Source organism: Hemitrygon akajei, chromosome 10, assembly GCF_048418815.1.
Source record: "Hemitrygon akajei chromosome 10, sHemAka1.3, whole genome shotgun sequence".
Taxonomy (NCBI): domain Eukaryota; kingdom Metazoa; phylum Chordata; class Chondrichthyes; order Myliobatiformes; family Dasyatidae; genus Hemitrygon; species Hemitrygon akajei.
The window spans coordinates 130,243,973-130,264,914 of NC_133133.1; the positions used below are offsets into that span (position 1 = coordinate 130,243,973).

Consider the following 20,942-nt stretch of genomic DNA (forward strand, 5'->3'; position numbering starts at 1 on the left):
TGGGAAAACAAGACAGGGGAGAGGTAGATCAGCTGGTTGAGTGGTGTCACAGCAACGACCTTGCACTCAACATCAGTAAGACCAAGGAATTGATCGTTGGCGTCAGGAAGGGGAAGTGGAGTGAACACACACCAGTCCTCATCAAGAGGTCAGAAGTGGAAAGGGTTTCAGGTTCCTGGATGCCAGCATCCCTGAGGATCCAACCTGGGTCCAACATAGTGATTACAAAGGCACAGCAGCAACTACATTTCATTAGAAGTTTGAGGAAAGCTGGTTTGTCACCAAAGGCACTCCAAAATTTCTACAGACGTACCGTGGAGAGCACTCTAACTAGGCGCATCATTGTCTGGTGTGGAGGGGTCGCTGCTCGGGATCGGAAAAAGCTGCAGAAAGTTTCAAACTCAGCCAGCTCTATCATGGACACTTGCCTCCCCAGCATCTAGAACACCTTCAAAAGGCGGTGCCTCAAAAATGCAGCATCCATTATTAAGGACTCCCCATCACCCTGGACACACCTTCCTACTGCTCCCATCAAGGAGGAGGTACAGGAGCCTGAAGCCATGTACACAATGGTTTCAGGAACAGTTTCTTCACCCCCATCAGATTTCAGAATGGACAATGAACCCATGATCACTACTTCAGTCTTTTATGCACTACTTAAATATTTTTATATATACTTATTGTAATTTGTAGTTTTTTTTGTAATATGCTGCAGAACAACACATTTCAGGACATTTGACAGTGATATCAAGCCTGATTCTCAACCTTTCCCCCTCACTTTAAACCCATGAGCTCTAATTCTTGATACTGCCATACCTTGTGCATTCACTTTATTTATGCCCTCGTGATTTGATACCCTTTATATGATCATCCCTCATTTTCCTACGCTCCAAGAAGTCCTCGCCTCCCTTACTTGAGTTTATATATTCATTTTAAATAGCGCAGCAGGCTATTTTCTCTTTTCTCCCGATACGAGAGTAGCTCACTCGGCCCATCATCGTGAATCTACGCTTGCGTCCTTGCTGGGTCTTTGCAAGGTGCCCAAGCTGTGGGCGGTCAGTGTGTGTTCGAGCTCCAGTCCGGGTTTTCTGGCCGAGCTGAACGAGGAGGCTCTCAGCTGGCGCAGCCGCCATTGGTTGCTCGCCGTGTATTGGCTTCAGCTGGCGCGGCCGTCATTGGCTGTTCGCCGTGTATCGGCTTGAGCTGGACGCGAGAGCGATTGGCTGCTCGCACTGTATCGGTTTTCAGCTGATTGTGAGCTGCGCTCTGCGGCCGGGCCGGCGGCGCTGGCTGGCCCTGCTTCCATACTCTCCGTACAGAGGCTTTTCTCAGCACCAGCCCGCACTGCCCACCCCCTCCCCCTCCCTCGCCAACCACACACCGGCTCCTGGGAACAAAGCTCGGGCGGCAGGGCCCCGGCCGCCACAACAGAGCAGCGGCGGCTCCGCAGCTCACGGTTCTCCTGGTTTAAAGCCCGCGTCCTCCTCCTACCCCCCATCCCTTCACCCCCTCCTCCCAAAGCAAAGGAGAAGGAGGGGGAGAGAGAGAGAGAGGGAAGGAGCGAGCGAGCGGCGGTCGATGTGTCTTGTGTGCGTGCTGAAAGACAGATCTCAGCCACAGCTGCCTCCACGCGTCAGGAGCCGAGACCGTTCCGAGGTAAGCTCTCCGCGCTCCCTGGCTTTGACGGACGTGGCCGGCTCCATGGCACTTTTCCCCGGGCGCTCGGAACCGCGCTTTGATTGAAAGCTGTTACTGTTATACGAAAGCCTGGGTGGGAAGAAGAGAGGGAGACAGAACAGTAGGATGAAGGAAACAAGGAAAACTGTTGGCTGCTTCTCTTCGGGAGGACGAGACTCAGGACGCTGATGTTTGGGGAGGGGAGTGCGACGATAAATGCAAATAAGGGGAGGATACCGCCACGGGGAGGAGGGTCGTGGAGGGTTGGACAAGAGAAAATACTCAAAGGCCAACCGGGATTATGATACAGTAGGTTGTGGTGATTTGAAAAGGCGAAAGATTCAGTTGTAACTTCAGAACGCGATTAGGATAAATATTCCAGTGAGTAACATTTTCGGACTTGCTTGGGATAAACAGGGGCCCAAGTCTGTAGCCTCTCAAAGAATCAGAGCGTGTGGGACGGGTGGATTGGCCCCGTTCTATGATGTTGTGAACTGTCTTAAAGCTCACGGCGACCCTCTTTCTTTAAGCCACACTTAAGATATGATGCTCGGCACGGGAGTACGTGTGCGTGTCTGTGGAGGATGATCTTGCTTTGGCGAGTGTTTTGGGAAGGGCATAGTTGATGGGGGTCAGCAAAGAGTATCCGAACCCCTGACTGCCTCAGCCCCGCCCTTTCCCCAAGTGGGTGGTGACACCTCTGTAGGATGGAAAGGGGATGGCCCAGGGTCATGAGCGTGCTATAATATGACTGCGAAGAAGTGGGTGTTGAGTTGACATTGACATTGGTCCATGTTGCCATCCTGAAAGGTTTTACCTGGGTAAGAATTACTTTGGGGTGTAAACTGAAGGGGATGCAGACAGTGTGTTGAAGTAGTTGGATGTGTTTGTCTAATCAGGTTTTAAATGTGAGGTTCTCAACTCCTCAGTTGCCCACAGGGTCTTACAGATACTGCGAACTAGCTGTGTGCACCCTGTACTGGGATCTGAGAACCTCTAATTAGTGATTTGGGCTTTTTCTTCGGCTTTCTAGATTAGTTGCGACCGCCACTTCTCTCTGCACTAAATTCGCATCCTCCCGCAGACAAAATAATGGCTTGGCTCCCAAGTGCTTAAAACGCTTATTTTTAAGAAAGGTATAACAAAAGCGGCTTTGCACATCATAGCCTTAAGCGTTTACCTGCATTATTGGAATTAAGTGTTTTGTTCGCAGTCTGCTATAAATAGAAATGGATTTTTGCCATATCCATCACTTTTGAATCAGAAAAATTATTAATGTGCAGTGCTGGCTGTGAAGTTACTTTGAGTTTCCTAAAGCCGTGTTGGCCGAGTCAGGAAGAAAAGAAACGAGGACTAGCCCGCTGATACGAGCAGGGATTTTAATAATGCGTGCATGCAGTGCCCTTGCCTTGGAGCTCAGAGTTAGTGTACGTCCACTGTGAGCAAAGATGTCTGGCTTCTTTAAGGAAGGAATGCTTTTTGATTTATTGCCAAGGTTTGCTTTTGGTACCGGCTTTCTTAAGCACAGCTGCTAGGCTGATTAATTAGCTGCTTGGGCTGCGCAATGTCACAGGGCAGCCCCCTCAATTACAGCAGGCTCTCCAGCCAAGTTCTCCCTGCCCTCTGTGAACACTGCCACTCCTGCGTGATGTGATACAAACATGGAAACTCGCGTCAGAGCTAAAATATTTGGTGGTGGGGGCAGGAGAAAGGAAGAACTGCCAGAAATTGTTCGTAAGACTTGACATTCAAGGCTTGGGTACCTGCTAAACGCTGTCTTCGATGGAAAACGGGTGGAACACGCGTAGCCTTTCTAATGCCACGTCTTTGCGTTAAGTTCGAGTTGCTCCCGAGTGGCCTTTACGCCTGAACCTAGATGGCTATTGCCAGCCGGGTATACAGTCAATACAGGGCTAATACACCTTCCAAGCGAAATGCTTCTGGCCAGATGCAATTGAGTAAAAAGTACTGAATTCCCCACCACTCCACTCTGCAGTGAGACCTAGCAACTGTGACATTAATAAGTGCGTGCGGTTCCCACTATCACCAAACTCGCTTTAGTTATTGTAAGCGATTTGACTGGTTAAGCGCTGAGCAAGTTTGATAATTCAATTTCTTTGCAACATTGGATGCTTCTTTGCCACAATAAGATGTTGGAGTCCATGAGTTTTTGTTTGAAACGGTGTCTGGGGTAGAGAAAGGAGTTTTATTGGTAATTGTTTTTAACTGTAGACTAGCACATTAGTACTCATTGAATAAATCAGTTTGGATTAACATGCCATCCCAAACAAGTGAATAACTGGAGTCATTAGGTGCCTTTGTATTTACTGTATATTTTCACTTCTCTTTGGGGTTTTTCTTAGCTGCTCGGGATCTCCTGCAGGTATGAAGTGAATGCTGATGCTGTCTCTGAAAACAATGAGTTGCTAATGCTGGGGATTTGAAATGGAGTCAGGAAATTATGCATATGCATAGACTGTCAGCCAGCAGCTGTAGGGGAGGAACGTTAACCCCATTTTTTGCCACAAATGTTGAGTATCTCCAGCATTTTCTGTTTGCATCTGGTGTGCCCCCAGTTCTCTTCAAGAGCTGTTAAAACAAAAATCTGTATGGTAAACCCAGATTCTGCAGATCCTGGAAATCCAGAGACAGACAGACACACACACACACACACACACACACAATGCTGGAGGAACTCAGCAGGTCAGGCAGCATCTATGAAAGGAAATGAACAGTCAACATTCTTGGGCCAAGACCTTTCCTCAGGACTGAACTGTTTATTCCTTTCATAGATTTTATATGGGATTTCAGGTGCACCAAAGTAAACTTGACTTTATTTGCAACTAGAGCTTTATTCTCCCCTGTCCCTGGTCAATAATTGACTATTAAGTATTTGTCCTGTGACCTGTGGTTGGGGAAAAAATGTACAAGAAATGTCGTGCCTTGTTAAAGTATTCAACCCTCAACCCTTTGTCCACATAGATGAGTATTACAACCAGGGATTCTGAAAATGAGACATTAAAATGGGAAAATAGTTGTTGAGGCTGAGTACTTTTTCAAGGCATTGTACCAGTGTGTGCTAATCTTGGTACCCCCAATATTCATTTGCACTATTGCTGCCAGCACCTTCAGATGGGAGGAGAAACTGAAATACTTCTCTCCCACCCTCTCACCATTACAAGGGTGTGAAGGTCACCTACACTTCCTGCAATCTATTTTCTATCAATTACGTGTTGCAATTTTTTCACTGACCTGTGTTGCAGGCTCCCACAGATTCAGTCTTTACATCACATCTTAAATTAGAATCTGTTAAAATTATTCCCATTCAGCCAAGCTCCGGGATCCTGTACTACGTTCGGCAGTCAGTGTGAGGAATAACTTTGGAAAGAACGTGGAGATTTGTTCTGGCTGCTTGTGGTGAAAGCCTACTTCTCCCTGTGATCAGTTCAGGGGATGCACTTGTGAGTAAAAACAAATGGCATTAGTCGTGATGAAGGGTCTTGGCCCGAAACGTTGACTGTTTACTCTTTTCCGTAGATGCTGCCTGACCTGCTGAGTGCTTCATCTGCAGACTTCCTCGTGTTAATTATTTGATATTTTGTGAGGCTATTGAAAATAGCCTGTCAGTGCAGAGGTTTTCGAAGTACATTCACTGGCTACTTTATTAGGTACGGGAATGAAACCCAGTGTGGTCTTCTGCTGCTGGAGCCCTTCCGCTTCAAAGTTTGATGTGTATTCAGAGATGTTCTTCTGTACACCACTGTGGTTATCTGAGTTAGTGTCGCCTTTCTGTCGGCTTAAACCAGTCTGGCCATTCTCCCCTGACCTTTATCATTAATAAGATGTATTATCCACAGAGATGTTGCTCACTGGATTTTTTTTTTGCATGATTCTCTGTAAACTAGAGATTTGTGCATGAAAATCCCAGGAGATCAGCAGTTTCTGAGATACTCAAGCCACCCCATCTAGCACCAACAATCATTCCATGGTCAAAGATCACTTTGATCATATTTCTTTCCCCATTCTGATATTTGGTCGGAAAACCAACTGAACCTCGAGCATGCCTGACTGTTTTTATGCATTGAGTTCCTGCCATATGATTAACTGATTAGGTACGTGTGTTTAATGAGCAGGTATACTTGTGTACCTAATGAAGTGGCCACTCAGTGCAAGTTGTGAGGGTTTCGGAAGAGTTGGCTCAGCTGGCTCATTGCTTTTCAGTAGACAGTGATTTCACCTGATTAGGACAAGAAGGATCCAGGTTCGATACATTGTCCAGCATGGGTTGGTCAACTGCCAATGGCATCATCATTGATTCCTACATGTTGACGCCAGCTCTATTGACTAGGCAGAGTGGTGGGGTTTGTTTGTGGTGGTGATCGTTGCCAAGCCTCTCATTTGTGGGTGATTAAAACTGGAAGGGGTCTATTTATCAATGCACCATGAAAAGCATTCTGGCTGGGTGGATATTGGCTTGGTATGGCAACTCTTCTGCCTGTGACTGGAGCAAACTGCAGAGATTTGTGGATGCAGTTCAGCACATCACAGGAACCAGTCCCCTCTGTCGACTCGGTCTTCACTTCTTGCTGCCTCAGTAAAGCAGTCAAATGTAATCGAAAACCCCAGCCTAAGAGCTGCCAGCCAGTCTTAAGGGTGGCCTCAGCTCTAACTCTGGAATGGTCCTCTTGTACGACAAGATGGTCTCCTGGCCTCATTCTACCTCATTATGAGCTTGCAGTTCCTCATTAGCTTTTATTGTTTATTGGGTATTATTATCATTTTACCTTCTCAATGCACGGTGTAATGAATTGATCTGTATGAACGGTATGCAAAGCAAGCTTTTAACTGTGCAATCTTGGTACATGTGACAATATTAAAGCAAACCAAAATAATGACATCATGAAGCTAACATGCAGACGATATTTGTGTCTGTAGTTGGCGTTGGATGGCTGTTGACTTTCTTCCAAACGCGGCAGTACATATGTAATTTGACTAAGCTTCTCCCCCCCCACACCAAAGTTTGCGGATGGTATGAAGCAGGGAGACTGAGCATAGGAGGATGCGGGAGGTCTGTAAGTGAGTTAAGTGAATGTTCGACAATATGGTAGGTTGCATATGATGGGGAAAATGTAAAAATTTCCCCCTTGGGTAGGGTAAATAGAAAAGTGAGTGTTTTTAGGAGATTGCAAGGTGTGGTTCAGAGGGACTTTGTACATGAATCAGTAAATTTTATTTAGAGATCCAATATAAAACAGGCCCTTCCAGACCAATGAGCCATGGCTCAGCAACCCTAACACCAGCCTAGTCACCAGACAATTTACAATCTCCAATAACCTTACTCATTACTTCTACTTTGGACTGTGGGAATAAGCTCACACAATTCCAGGGCAGTGCGTACAAGCTCCTTACAGACGGCGACAGAATCGAACTCCAAACTCCGGAATGCTCCGTACTCCAATGGAGTTGTGCCAGCTGCTGGCGTGGCGCCCTTAATACGCAGGTACAGCAAGGGATTAGAAAGGGAGGTGGTGTCTTAAGCTGTTCATTTGAGTACTGGGGTAAATGTCCGATCTTCAACACAGCTGTAGTGAGACAGCGCAAGGGAAGGGTACACTGTGATTGGAGCGTATGAGGATAAAGCTCTTCAGGTGGCACCTCACTTCCCAGGAATGTGAAAATTTCAACTAACTAGACCTGAAGAGAAGGAGGGGTGATATTGCTGAAATGTAGAAAAAAAGAGTGGGTTTTGATAGAGTAGACGAAGTGATGATATTTCTCCTGAATGACCTGCTTCAACCACTGGTCACAGGTTCATGGCAAGGCTATGGCCACCCAGGACTGAAACTAGATTTGGGGAGAGAGAAAAGTGCCTGTATTTTACTCTGACTCTCGGGTAGATGAATCTTCGTGTTCTTTACCCAGGAGGCCTGTGGTGGCTCAGTCTCTGGGTAATTAGTGAGCAGAGCTAAGGTTTTGCTTGCTCAGGAACTGAAGGGGTGGTGCAAGGGAAGTGAAGTAAACGATCGACCATAACGTTGAACGGCAGAGCAGGTATGAAAAGATTAAGTTGTTTCGTCTATTTTACTGGGTGGAAAAATTCTCTGGTGAAGTGGCCACAAACCTGCATCCCTGCTGTACGGATGTTACTAATCCTGATGGCTGATTAAGACATTTTACAAGGTCCATGTGCATCCTGTTCACTCAGCTGCTTTCGTGGGACCTGCATGTAGTAAATTCAATACTCCGAGCTCCCTCTGATCCTCACTCCCTCTTCTGTTTGTGATGCAACAAGGCTCTGGGACATGTGCATTAAAGTCGCTTCAGGTCCAGTTCGTGAGCCATGTTGGGAACGGTACAAGGCCATTAAAATTGATTTAGGTCTAGGCGGAGGAATTGAAATTGATTTATTATTGTCACATACTGAAGTACAGTGAAAAGCTTTCCTTAAATGTTCATACAGATCAGTTCATTATATCTGGGGTCATCTGTTGTGTCCAGTGCTCCCGATGTGGCCTGCTCTACACTGGTGAGACCTGTCATGAACTAGGGGCTGCCTTGTCGAGCAACTCCACTCCCAACGGCTGGCAGCAGAATTTCCCGGTGTCCCAACATTGTAACTCCGATTCTCATTCCTGTTCCAACATGCCAGGCCACGACAGATTTTTGTGCTAAGATGAGGCCACCCTCAGGGTGGAGGAGCAACAACTGATATTCTGTCTTGAGTAGTCTCCAACCTGATGGTATAAATATTGATTACCCCCTCCCCCCAAACTTCTATTCCCCATGCTGGCCTCCTGCCTATCAACTCCCCTTGTGCTCGTCCTTCCTTTCTCCTATAGTCCACTCTACTCTATCAGACGACTCCTTCTCCAGCCCTTTACCTTTCCTACCCACCTGACTTCACTTCGCACCTACCCATTCACTTCCTCTCCCATCACCCCCCACCACCCACTTTCGTATTCTGGCAGATTCCCACTTCCTTTCCAGTCCAGAAGAAGGGTCTCGGTCTGAAACATTGGCTGTTTATTCCTCTCCGTAGATGCTGCCTGACCTGCTGAGTTTCTCCAACATTTTGTTTGTGTTGCTTTGGATTTCCAGTATCTGCAGAATGTTCGTTACATGGTGCATTGAGCTAGTTCAAAGTAAAACAATTACAGAATGCAGAATAAACTATAACAGCTACATAGTGCTGTGTGGATAGTCAGGCTCATGATCATGACCAAGGCAGATTGAGGTCAAAAGTCTGTTGTACTTGGGAGTTGTTCAATAGTCTTGTAGCAGCAGGAGGAGAAACTGACCTTAACCCTGGTGGTTCCGTTGCTTTCAGGCTTTTGTATCTTCTGCCTGATGGAAGGACAGAGAAGAGAGAACGTCTGGCAAACCAGTTATCAAGCAGATTACTATCAATAAGTTTGGCTGTTTGGCCGATTTCAGCGCCGGGTCAGGGCTGGAGGTGAGGAACGTGCCAGTGTTCAGCTCGCTGCTCCGTGAGCTGTGCTAAACTGAGGCTGTGGCATGCAGATAAAATGGGCTGCAGTCACAACTGGCTTTTTTGTGGCTGTGGACTCATTTTCAGGAATTTCAGTTCTTACTGTTTGCTTACTTTTATTGCTTGTCTGATTTTCTTTTTCTGCATGTTGGGTGTTTGGTCTTTTTAATGGGTTCTGTTGGGTTTCTTGGTTTTGTCTGCCTGTAAGGTGGTGAATCTCAAGGTTTTGTATGGTATACTTTGATAATAAGTGTACTTTGAAATTGAACTTTAAATGTTCAAAGTAACTTTAATATCAAACTTCATGTTTGTCAGCATGTGCCATCCTGAGATTAATTTTCTTGTTGGCATTCACACTGGAACAAAGAAAGACAATAGAATCAATGAAAAAAATTACACAAAGTTGAACAAACAATGTACAAAAGTAGATAAACTGCAAATACAAAAGAATGCAAATGATAAGTAATACTGAGAACATGAGTTTAGTCATTGAAAGTGAGTCTATCGATTGTGGAGTCAGTTCAGTGTTGGGGTGAGTGAAATTATACATGCTGGTTCAGGAACCTTTATGTTAAAAATGAGTCTTAAGAAGGTTTGTTTGTGCTGGAAAGTGTGGTTAATAGATTTTTGTTGGACTTGTAGAACCAGACCCCTTTGGCTCACTGAATCTGTGGTGATATGAACCATCCACTTGCACTGATTCTGTCGCATGCTCCCTACTTTCCCACCCACTTCCAGTTTCTGCCACGTACGCACTGGCCCAACAGGGGCAGCGTGCCATCAACCTATTGAGCTGCGGGTCTTTGCAATGTGGGAGGAAACCAAAGGACCCAAAGGAGGACTGTATGGTTACAGGGAGCACCTGCAAACCACGCAGACGGTGAGGTCAGGAACCCAGACGTCTGGGGCTATGCAGTAGCGGTGCTGGTAACTGCACCATCGTGATATGAAGCAGAGGTTGGGTGGAGGTACAGAGCGGCCTGTGGTGTCACGCGCAAGTCTTCTAACTTGTGGATACACGTCTGTGCAGAACATAAGCCTGAGAAGAACAGTTGGAATGAGGGAGTAGTTGTCTTGCTTGCAACTTTTCAAACTCCTATCTGTAAATGACTTTAATCTCTTCAGCCTTTTGCAAAGCAGGGAAGGTAGATGTATATACTGGTGAGATGTCAGAGTGAGAGAGTAATAGTTTTAATGCGATCAAACCTGCTTCTGTGCAGCTGTCATGATGTGGCATTGGGCACAATTGTCAATGAAGGTCTAGTACATAAGAGCACCAGTGTATAGAGGGATCTTGGGGTCCAAGTCCATTGTCATTTTCAGGAAACAATGCAAGTGGATAAGTTGATAAAGAAGGCATATGGCAAGTGTGCTTTCATCGATTTGACATGAAGTGCAATAGGAGGTAATGTCACAGATATACAAAGCTTTGTTTAGGCCACATTTAGTACTGTTCAGTTCTGGTCACCCCATTCCGTGAAAGGATTTGGAGAGACTGAGGAGGAAGTTCACCGGAATGCTGCCTGGGTCTGAGAGTATGTGCTACAAGGTGAGAAATGGATAGTTTACCCAGAGGCTGAGGGAAGTGCACAGGCAAGGTAGACAATCAATCAGGGTAGAAATGTCAAATACCAGAGGGCAGAGCTTTAAGGTGAGAGGGGTGCATGTTTAAAGGAGATGACGCAAGTTTCTTTTAAGTTGGTGCCTGGAAAAGGCTGCCATGGATGGTGGAGGAGGCTGATCTGATAGTGGCGTTTGGGAAGGCTCATGAAGGTAAAGGAAATGGGGGGAGGGGCAATTGGATCATATGCAGACAGGTGAAGTTAGTTCAATCTGTCCTCACAGACATTGAAGTATGGAGGACCGGCTGCTGCACTGTCCTGTGGAGAGTTTTGTTCCAGGATTTGTGCAAGGTGGATGGAATGTGGTCAGTGCACTGTTTTCAGATATATATATATATATAAAAGAGCAGCCCATTATTGTTAAAAGCCATCACAAGCCTGGTCCATACCTGTACTCACTCTTGAGGGACTGCTCAGATTTCACCTTGACCTGTGGTTTTGGAAGCCAGTGAATAAACTGCAGATTCCTCCTCGCGTGAAGCAGGAGCTTGCTGGGTGGCAGCAGGTGAGAAGTTCAAGGTACAGTTCATTCTGCTGTAAGATCGATTTGAGTGCTTTGGGAAGGGTGTTGGTTGGGATTACTCATTGCCTTCTGAAAGACGCTGCGACATTCTCGGCCTCTGGCTGAATCGTCCGAGCGTCTAATCGAAAGCTCAAGACCCTGGTGGAAGGTTGACAACTGGGAGTCACAAGGGCAGAGAGAGAGGTGGTTTGAAGCTGTTGAGAGTGGGAGAGACAGCTGGCAGGCAGCCAAGCAAAGAAAAATTACTCGTGTGCCGATTGGCAGAAGTTGTCTTAATTATGTGGAGGTTCAAAAGGGCAGAATTGGAGAGACTGCTGTCATTGAGTGATTCCGGGGCAATGAGGCCTTAATATTAAGATAGACACAAGTGGATCAAATAAGGAATTTGTCTGCAGACAGCTGCTGCCACTTGGAGGAAGTTGCCAATAGTGACCCTGTCGAGACAAATCTTAATGAGGATGTGAGGGAAGTGACTTGCAGTGTGGGAAGTCACTTCAGTGGCATTAACTATTTGACCGGCTCCATTTTCAATGGGTTGTAGGCCAAAGGGCTAAAAACCCACAGAACGTCAGTGCAATGCTGCATTCCCTCAAAGTCTCAGGGAAAATCAGGACCGACTTTGTTGTTTCTCATTTAATTCTGGACATGTTTCTATGTAGGGAGGGAAAGCACGAGCAGTGACAGAAAGAGGAGCTTCATGCTTTGCAGAACAAGCCGAGACTGGTGTGTGGACTGGTCGACCTACACTTAATTAGGTACACCTACACACCTAGTTAATGCATATATGCACGCAGACATGGTCAACCGGTTCAGCTGTTGAGAACAAAGAAAATGGAGAAGGAATGTGATCAAAGTAGCTTTGACCGTGGAAGGATTGTTGGTGCCAGATGGGGTGGTTTGCAAAACAGCTGATCTCCTGGGATTTGCACACCACAAGATTCTCTAGAGTTTGGAGAATGGTATGGAAAAACGCACACAAAAAGAATCCAGTGAGCAGTAGTTCTGTGGGTGAAAATGCCTTGTTAATGAGAGAGGTCAGAGGTGAATGGCCAGACTGGTTCAAGCTGATAGGAAGGAGACAGTAACTCATAACCACATGCTACAACACTGGCATGCAGAGGGGCATCTCTGAACGCACGGCACATCGAACCTTGAAGCGGATGGGCGACGGCTTATGGAGGTATCTAATAAAGTGGCCACTGAGTGTACGTTAAAGCTGTCTTGTCTCAATACCTCTTTGAGGGGTAAGGTGAGCAGAGCAGTGAGAAATGTTGTGGGTTGTAGCTGAAGATGGAAGCATCGTCTTCTCACTCTGGGCTCATCCAGCTTCCAGCAGGTGTCACTCTGCAGTAACCAGGCAGTCAGCTTGAGAGTCTGTATAATCTAGTCCAATGATGCTCCAGTTCTCTGGAGTCCCTGGTACTGAGAGTAAAAAAACATTATGGTTAAACAATTTGTTTTTTTATTTTTCTTCCAGTGCATTTGTTGACTTAAAAATGAAGGAGGATTTGCAATGATCAGTTTAAACTCCCAAGATGTATCCATTTGAGTAAATTGTTCTTCCTTTCTAATTAGTTTGCAGCGTTTGTGATCTGTGATTGACATGTCTGGTTACCAAGGACAGAGCTAGAGAGATTCCAGGTTGAAAATGTCAAGAATGAGTCCGACCAGACTTAGCAACCGACTGACAAATAAATATTCTGGGTCGGTCCAGCACTGATCAGTAAAGCACCTTGTCCATCGGGCCTTGCTTACGAATGTACAGCATAATTGAAGAGCTAAAAGAAAGAGGAAAGCAGTACACGTAGAAATTAATAATAGCAAGCCAGAAACATCCACTCCTGTTGGTTTTGTGTGTTGACCTATTTAATTCTTCGACTAGTTCCAAGGGATTTCTGGATGAAATTCTCTCAACTTGAAACAGTTGATTTTGCACACTATAATTGTATTTGAAAATGGAAGTCTTTAACAAATCAGATATGTTTTAATAGCAATTTTTAAATGTTAATTCTGCATCTAGGACCAGACATGATTTTAATAAAAATGAAGAGATAAAGTAAAAATAGAACAATTAATTGTCCAATTTCTGGCAATTTCTACAGGGCAAATGCAGTCATTAGAAGCACTAACCAAATTGATGTTTAAACAAAAAGATACTCTGTGGGTCAGGCAGTGCGGATGAACTTTTAGGTCAGTGGCTGCCGAAACTGGAACAGTGAGAGATTAAGCACGTTAATCTGTGATAAGTTTATTAGCAATTACTGATAGTAAACTGCTCCAGTATTCATCAAAATCTGACATTTATTAATGACTACAGCTAAGAGGAGCATTGTGAACATTGTACATCTTTGGCCCTCCCTTGTGCCTGCAGCCACATGTTCATGTTCATTGGGAGGTGTTCTCTAAAGCTTATATGATTTATGAGTATATGTTTGAGGCCATCTGCTGTAACCCATCTACTTCCAGGTTCAGTATGTTGTGCGTTCACTAATGCTCTCCTGAACACCACTGTTGTAACACGTGGTTATTTGAGTTGCTGTCGCCTTCCTGTCAGCTTGAAGCAGTCAGGCCATTCTCCACTGACCTCTCTCACTAACGAGGTGTTTCACCCCGGGAGGTTTGTTTTTCACACCATTCTCTGTAAACTGGAGACGGAGTGTGAAAATCCCAGGAGATCAGCAGTTTCTGGGATATTGAAATCGCCCTGTCTGGTACCAGCAATCATTTTGCAGGTCACTTGAATCACATTTCTTCCCCATTCTGATGTTTTGTCTGAACAACTGGATGTCTTGAGCATGTCCACATGCTTTTTGTGCATTGGGTTGCTGCGGCGTGATTGGTTGATTAAGTATTTGCATTAACGAGCAGGAGTACCTAATAACGTGGTCACTGAGTGTATGTTGTAAATGTTGATGTGAAACTTGTCTAAAAGCTACTTTTCTATACTCGGTCACTGTGACATTAGAGGAGGCCATGGAGACTTGACGTAGATTGGGAGACCACTTCGATGAGAACCTATGCTTCATCTGCTAGAAGAAGTGGAATCTCCCAATGGCCACCCATTAATTCCAATTCCAATATGTCTTAATTTTCTGGAACTTCCACCATCTCCAATGGGATCCCATTGTCATGCACGTGTTTCTCACACCACCCTCCCCTCTTTCTTCCATGGCCTTCTGTCGTCTCCTATCAGATTCCCCGTTCTCCAGCCCTGTTTCTCTTTCACCAATTTCCCAGCTCCTTATTTCACCTTCCCCCTCCCCGTTTCACCTATCACCTTGTGTTTATCTCTTCTGAACCCCTCCCAATGTCTTCATCTTTTGTTCTCCAGCCCACTAAGTTGACTGTACTCTTTTCCCATTGGTGCTGCCTGGCCTCTAAGTTCCTCCAGCATTTTGTGTGTTTCTATGCATCCTCACAGACTACTGATATTTTTCTGGCCAACTTGTTCGCTAAGGTCAAAGTCAAGTATTCACAAGTGCATATGTGCACAGATACAATGAAAGACTTAGTTGCAGCATCATAGGCATATAAACTGTATTCAGAAGAAAAACATAAATATAAATTGATAGTTTTTACAATAAAGGACAATTCCAAAAAAGTCCATTTAGTGCAAAGTGGTCCTAGTGTTGCTGTACTGCAGTGACAGGGATTTAGCTGGTTGGTCAAATAACCAAATGGAAGTAGATGTTCTTGAACCTGGTGTTGTGGGACATCAGGCTTTCTAGCTCCTGCTCGACAGTAGCTGTGAGAGCATGCCATTGTTCGAATGGTGAGGCTCCTTGGATGTTTTCTTGAGGCAGTGTAATGGAGGGGAGGGATGTGCTTGTGATGTATTGGGCTCAGCCCTCTGCGGCTTTGAGAGCCGGGGGAGGGAGAGGGTAATGGCATTCAGCCTGCTGTCATTGATATAGGCCACAGCAGACCTGTCCCCTTTCTGCCATCAATTCAGATCTTTTGCTTTGTCCAACAATGGCAGCGGGCTTCCATCTTCCTCTGAGATGCGTCCCCTGCTTTCGTAGTTAAATCTTTTGTGAATGGACTTGCTAAAGGAAATGTGTTCTCCTACACATGTCCTGTTAGTGGAGGTCAACTAGGAGTTGAGGATGCCATCGTCTACCTGCTGAACCTTGTCTACGCCCACCTGGACAAGCTGGCGAGCACTGTGAGGGTCATGATTTTTGACTTCTCCAGTGTGTTTAACACCATCCGCCCTGCTCTGCTGGGTGAGAAGCTGACAGTGATGCAGGCGGATGCTTCCCCGGTGTCATGGATTATTGATTACCTGACTGGCAGACCACAGTACGTGCGCTTGCAACACTGTGTCAGACAGAGTGGTCAGCAGCACTGGGACTCCACAGGGGACTGTCCTGTCTCCCTTTCTCTTCACCATCTACACCTCGGACTTCAACTACTGCACAGAGTCTTGCCATCTTCAGAAGTTTTCTGATGACTCTGCCACAGTTGGATGCATCAGCAAGGGAGATGAGGCTGAGTATAGGACTACGGTGGGAAACTTTGTCACATGGTGCGAGCAGAATCATCTGCAGCGTGAAAAAGGGTAGTCCAGGTGTGATGTCTCCTGTTGGTTGGTGCTCTGGGTGAGGAGGAGTCCCATCAGTTTGTCTGAGAGATGGTCTGAGTTTTTCAGTTCTCGGTTGTCTCTTTCCATGGATGTTGCCTGAACTGTGTGCTTCTACCATTTTAAGATTTCTAGCATTTTTAGTTTGACATTCTGAGTCTAGGAAGAGTTTGTTTTGCAGCTTCCTTGACATCTTTAACGCTGTTCTTGTAGTAGCATTTCTTGTTGGCTCCCTACATTTTTGGGGCCAGATTGAGATCTGATTAGATGGCAGCTACCCGACGGTCACGGGTTTATGTACTGGAGCGAATGTCCCTCTGACCAGCTGCTGTGTTACATTTAAAGCAATTGACTGATTTGAGCATTGGTCTGATATCATAGCTCAGGAATCTGAGCATGTCCTGACTCTGTGAGATGGTCACTCTACAATTGCAGTGTTAAAACTTACACTTTCTACAGGGGCCATACTAGAAGATGAACATTGGCTTCATGGGGTGGACTTTGCCAGAATGATTAGCTGGTCTGGCATCTCTGACTCCCCGACAGATCAGTTTGCTACGGGTTCAGCACACCTACTCTAACCCCAGAAACAACAGATACAACTTGGGCTTCCAAGAGCCCATGGATGTATGCCAGGGATGATGAGCTGATTCTCCTGGATGCCAGGGTGGAAAATGTCCATCTCTCGGGCATTATATGATGGGCAGTGAACACAAAATGCTGGAGGAACTCAGTAGGACAGGCAGCATCTGTGGAGGGCAATAGTATGTTTGGAGCAGAGCCTTGCCATAACCACCACTGTTACACCAGAGATGATCGCAAGACCTCTGCATGTACCTACTCCCAAGTTCCACGCACTGCTTTGCTGTTGTCCTCATGATGGTGATGCACTTCATGTTTTGGTCAGAGGGGGTGCTACTGAGCTCTCCATGCTTGGGCAGGGGATTTGAAACTGCCCAAGAGGACTGATAAGGGGCACTGAACCCTTGCCCGAGGGGTGGTTAACAGAAGGAACTCCCTTGCCCATGTTTGGACTTATGTTATGAAACTTCAAGGAATTTACAGCCAATCCTAGGAATCCCAGGACCCCCCCCCCCCCCCCCCCCCCATTGCTGTGTCTTGTTCCCCTCTTCAATCATCCAATCTAACAATCCTCCCACCGGCTTCCCACAACTCACCTCCCCTCCGCCCTCCCCATCTCCTCTGTCCATTCTACGCTCGACTTTCTTCACCTCCGATTCCATCTTCAGTCCTTTGTCACCTCCCTGCGCGTCTGCTCCGCCATTCTATCATGGTTATTTATTATCGCTCTCCTGCCTTCTCCCCATAACTTTTGACCTGTCTAATCAAGAACCTGTCAATGTTTGTTTTAAATATACCTGATGACATGGCCTCCACAGGTGTCTGTGGGAATTTGCTATCCTCTGGCTGAAGAAATTCCTCCAACTTTGTTCTAAATGAATCTCCCCCTCTTTTGAAACTATGTCCTCTGGTCCTAGACTCCCCACCATAGGAAATACACTCTCCGGGTTCACTCTATCTAGGCCTTTCAATCATGGATATGTTTCATTGAGATTCCCCTCTTATTCTTCTAAACTCCAGCGAATACTGGCCCAGAGCCATCAAATGCTCTTCATATGTTAAACCTGTGATTCCTGGAATCGTCCTTGTGAATCTTCTCTGGACCCTCTCCAATGCCAGCGCATTTTTTCTTAGATAACGTGCCCAAAATTGATCAAAATACTGTGTGGTCTGACCAATGCCTTATAAAGCTGCAGCATTAAATCCTTGCTTTATTTTACATTTCTATTTTAGTCCTCCAATTGAATGCTAACTTTAAATTCCTGGGTGTCACAATCTGAGGACCTGTCTTGGACCCATCACATGAAAATTATTGCAAAGAAAGTTCAGGAGTCTGCAGAGGTTCGGTATGTCATCGAAAACCGTGGCAAACTTCTATAGATTTGTGGTGGAAGGTGCATTATAGCCTGGTATGGGAACAGCAATACCTTTTGAGTGGAAAATCCTACAGAAGGATTTGGCCCAGTACATCATGGGTAAAATCCTCCCAACCATTGAGCACATCTGCATGAAATGTTGATGAAGAAAAGCAGCATCCATTGTCAAAGATCCCCACCATCCAGACAATGCTCTTTTCTCACTGCTGCCATCAGGTAGAAGGTACAGGTGCCTCAGGACTCACCACCAGATTCAAGAACATTTACTACCCCTCAAACATCAGGCTCTTGAATAAAAGGGAATAGCTGTGCACCTAAGGCCTCTGTTATATTGTTATTTCATGCTCATACTTATTGCTATTTATTTATATCTGCATTTGCACAGTTTAAGTTTACAGCTTACAGTTGCTGTTCAATAGATTTGCTACGTTTGGCCGCATAAAAAGATTCTCAGGATTGTATGTGGTGACATGTATGTACTCTGATAATAAATTTTACTTTGACCTTTGAACAGTCAATTTGCACAAGGGCTCCAAAGTTCTTTTACACCTTTCGATTTATGAATTTTCTCCCCATTTAGAAAATAGTCTACGCCTTTATTCCTTCTATGAAAGTGCCTGACCATACACTTCCCTAGAATGTATTCCATCTGCCACTTTGCCCAGTCTCCTAATCTGGGTGGCACAGTAGCATAGTGGTTGGCACAGCACTCTACAGTACCAGCAATCTGGGTTCCTTTCCCTCCACTGTCTGTAAGGAGTTAGTATGTTCTCCATGTGACTGCATGGCATTCCTCCGGGTGCTCCGGTTTCCTCCCGCATTCCAAAGCCGTACCGGTTGGTAGGTCAATCATTTGTTGTAAATTGTCCCGTGATTAGGCTTGGGTTAAATCAGGATTTGCTTGGTGCTGTGCCTGGAAGGTCTTCCCTGTAGCTCTTGTCTGTCACCACCTCATTGTCCTATGAACCAAAGTTCATCGAGCTCCAGCTTTAGTTGTGATCATTAACAATTTAAATTAAGAATAGCTTTCTTTGTCACATGTACATCAAAACATTGAAGCGCATACTGAACTGTGTGTTTGAGTCAATGACCAGCACAGTTTAAGGACGCACTGGGGCAGCCTGCAGGTGTTACCATGGTTCCAGCATGCTGAAATTTATTAACGCGGGAGCACCTGGAGAATACCCACGCGGTCATGGGGAAAGCGCGCGAGCTTCTCGCAGGCAGCGACAGAATTGAATGGGAATTGCGGCACAGTAAAGTGTTGCGATAACTGCTAGGCTACTGTGCTACTTATTGGAGTGGTGCTTCCAGTCTGCATACCAAATCATCTTAGTTACCGTTATATTTATGACCAAGATGCTGCATACTGAGTCAAAACGTATTCCATTTGTGTTCTGGCCCCACCCCAGTTGGTCTTTGTACCCATCAGTGAGCTTTTATTAGTTGATAACAGGATACACATCCCTTCTTCCTCCACTTTTCCTAGGCCTTGAAAAACATTCCAAGTAGGCCATGATGAGTGATTACAGTTTGTACCCTCTGTGCCAGTGTTGTTTTTTTTCAGGTTTAGTTGATCGTTGCTCATCGGTTAGTGGGAGCAGCGAGTTCCCAACCTGGCCCTCCCTCCATGCTGCCACCCGCCTGAGGAAAGTAGAACAAAATCTAGTCTGCGAAACCACTTTCGCGGGCCATGTGCAATTAGCCAGAGTGTGTTGTACGTGAGCACTTTTGTTTTGTCAACCATGCATGAAATGGGCAGTCGGTTGGAGCGTGCTCTAGATGATCTCCATGGTAACACAGGGTCGCTGATAGAGTTCCCTATGGTTACCTTACAACTTTTCCAGCTCAGTTGCTAATTTCTTTAACCCCCATTGCTCCTGTTGCATTTGACCTTGACTGCAGCTTGCATCCATAAGTCATGGGAGTAGAATTAGGCCATTTGGCCCATTGAGTCTGCTCTGCTACTCAATTATGGCTGATCCTTTCTTCCCCTCCTCAGCTCCATTCCCCGGCCTTCTCCCCATAACCTTTGATGTTGTGTCCAATCGAGAGCCTATTGAGCTCTGCCTTAATTACACCCAACAACCTGGCCTCCACAGTTGCCTGTGGTAACAAATTCCACAAATTCACCACCCTCTGGCTAAAGAAGTTTTTTTCTGTACCTGTTTTAAATGGACGCCCCTCTATCCTGAGGCTGTGCCCACCATTTTGTCAGACCCAACATGTGTACACTCGCAGCATATTTGTGCCTTGTAATTGCTAAATTGGTTGTAAGGTGCTTTATTTACAAGGGAATATAACTGGATAAGTCAATGTTTCAGGCTGTCCCAAGTAGGTTGTGTGTTTACAGACATTCATAAGTCAGTTTTGCCCATGAGTTGGAAAGTACACTGAATCAGTATCATAATGGCATCAAAAATGAAACTGATTGTGAGCAGTTTTGGGGCCCCTTATCTAAGAAAGGATGTGCTGGCTTTAGAGGGGGTCCAGAAGAGATTCACTAGAGTGGTCCTGGGAATGAAAGGGTTAACATTGAGAGTTTGATGCTCTGGGCCCATACTTGAGTTTAGAAGAATGAAGGAGGGGATCTCATTGAAACCAATCAAATATTGAAAGGCCTAGACAGTGGATGTGGGGGGGGGGGATGTTTTCTACGGTGGGACTCTTAGGACCTCTGAATAGAAGGATGTCCCTTTAGAAGAGATGAGGAATTTCTTAAGCTAGAGGATGGTGGATCTGTGGAATTCATTACCATAGATAGCTGTTGAGACCCGAGTCATTGGGTATATTTAAAGCAGACGCTGATAAGTTCTTGATTAGCATGTGCGTAAAAGTTGTGGGGCGAAGGCAAATAAACGGGATTGAGTAGGATACTAAATCACTTGAGTAGTGGAGCAAACTCAATGGGCTAAGCGGCCTACTTCTGCTATCAGGGAATGGAGGCAGACTGTAGATGCTGGAATCTGGAAAAATGTTACCAAACACTGCAAGAACTCAGCAGGTCTGGCAGCGTTTGTCGGAGGAAATGGACAGCCGATGTTTCAGTTTGGGAACATTCATCCGGACTGAAACTGGAGATGTGGCCAGC

General features: G+C 45.7%; 1 protein-coding gene across 5 annotated transcripts in view; it reads left to right on the forward strand.

Moving 5' to 3' along the window:
• Nucleotides 1-1,184: 1,184 nt before the first annotated feature.
• Nucleotides 1,185-20,942, forward strand: part of large1 (LARGE xylosyl- and glucuronyltransferase 1) — a 405,419-nt gene continuing 385,661 nt past the window's right edge. Inside the window, exon 1 of one of the 5 annotated variants that reach the window (XM_073058955.1) lies at nucleotides 1,185-1,656. The gene's annotated coding sequence lies outside the window, so the exon portion shown is untranslated. Of the gene's footprint in view, nucleotides 1,657-1,922; nucleotides 2,059-2,436; nucleotides 2,499-9,004; nucleotides 9,131-20,942 lie in introns of those variants that run through there. The other 4 variants (XM_073058959.1, XM_073058957.1, XM_073058958.1 and 1 more) reach the window with 4 other exon arrangements.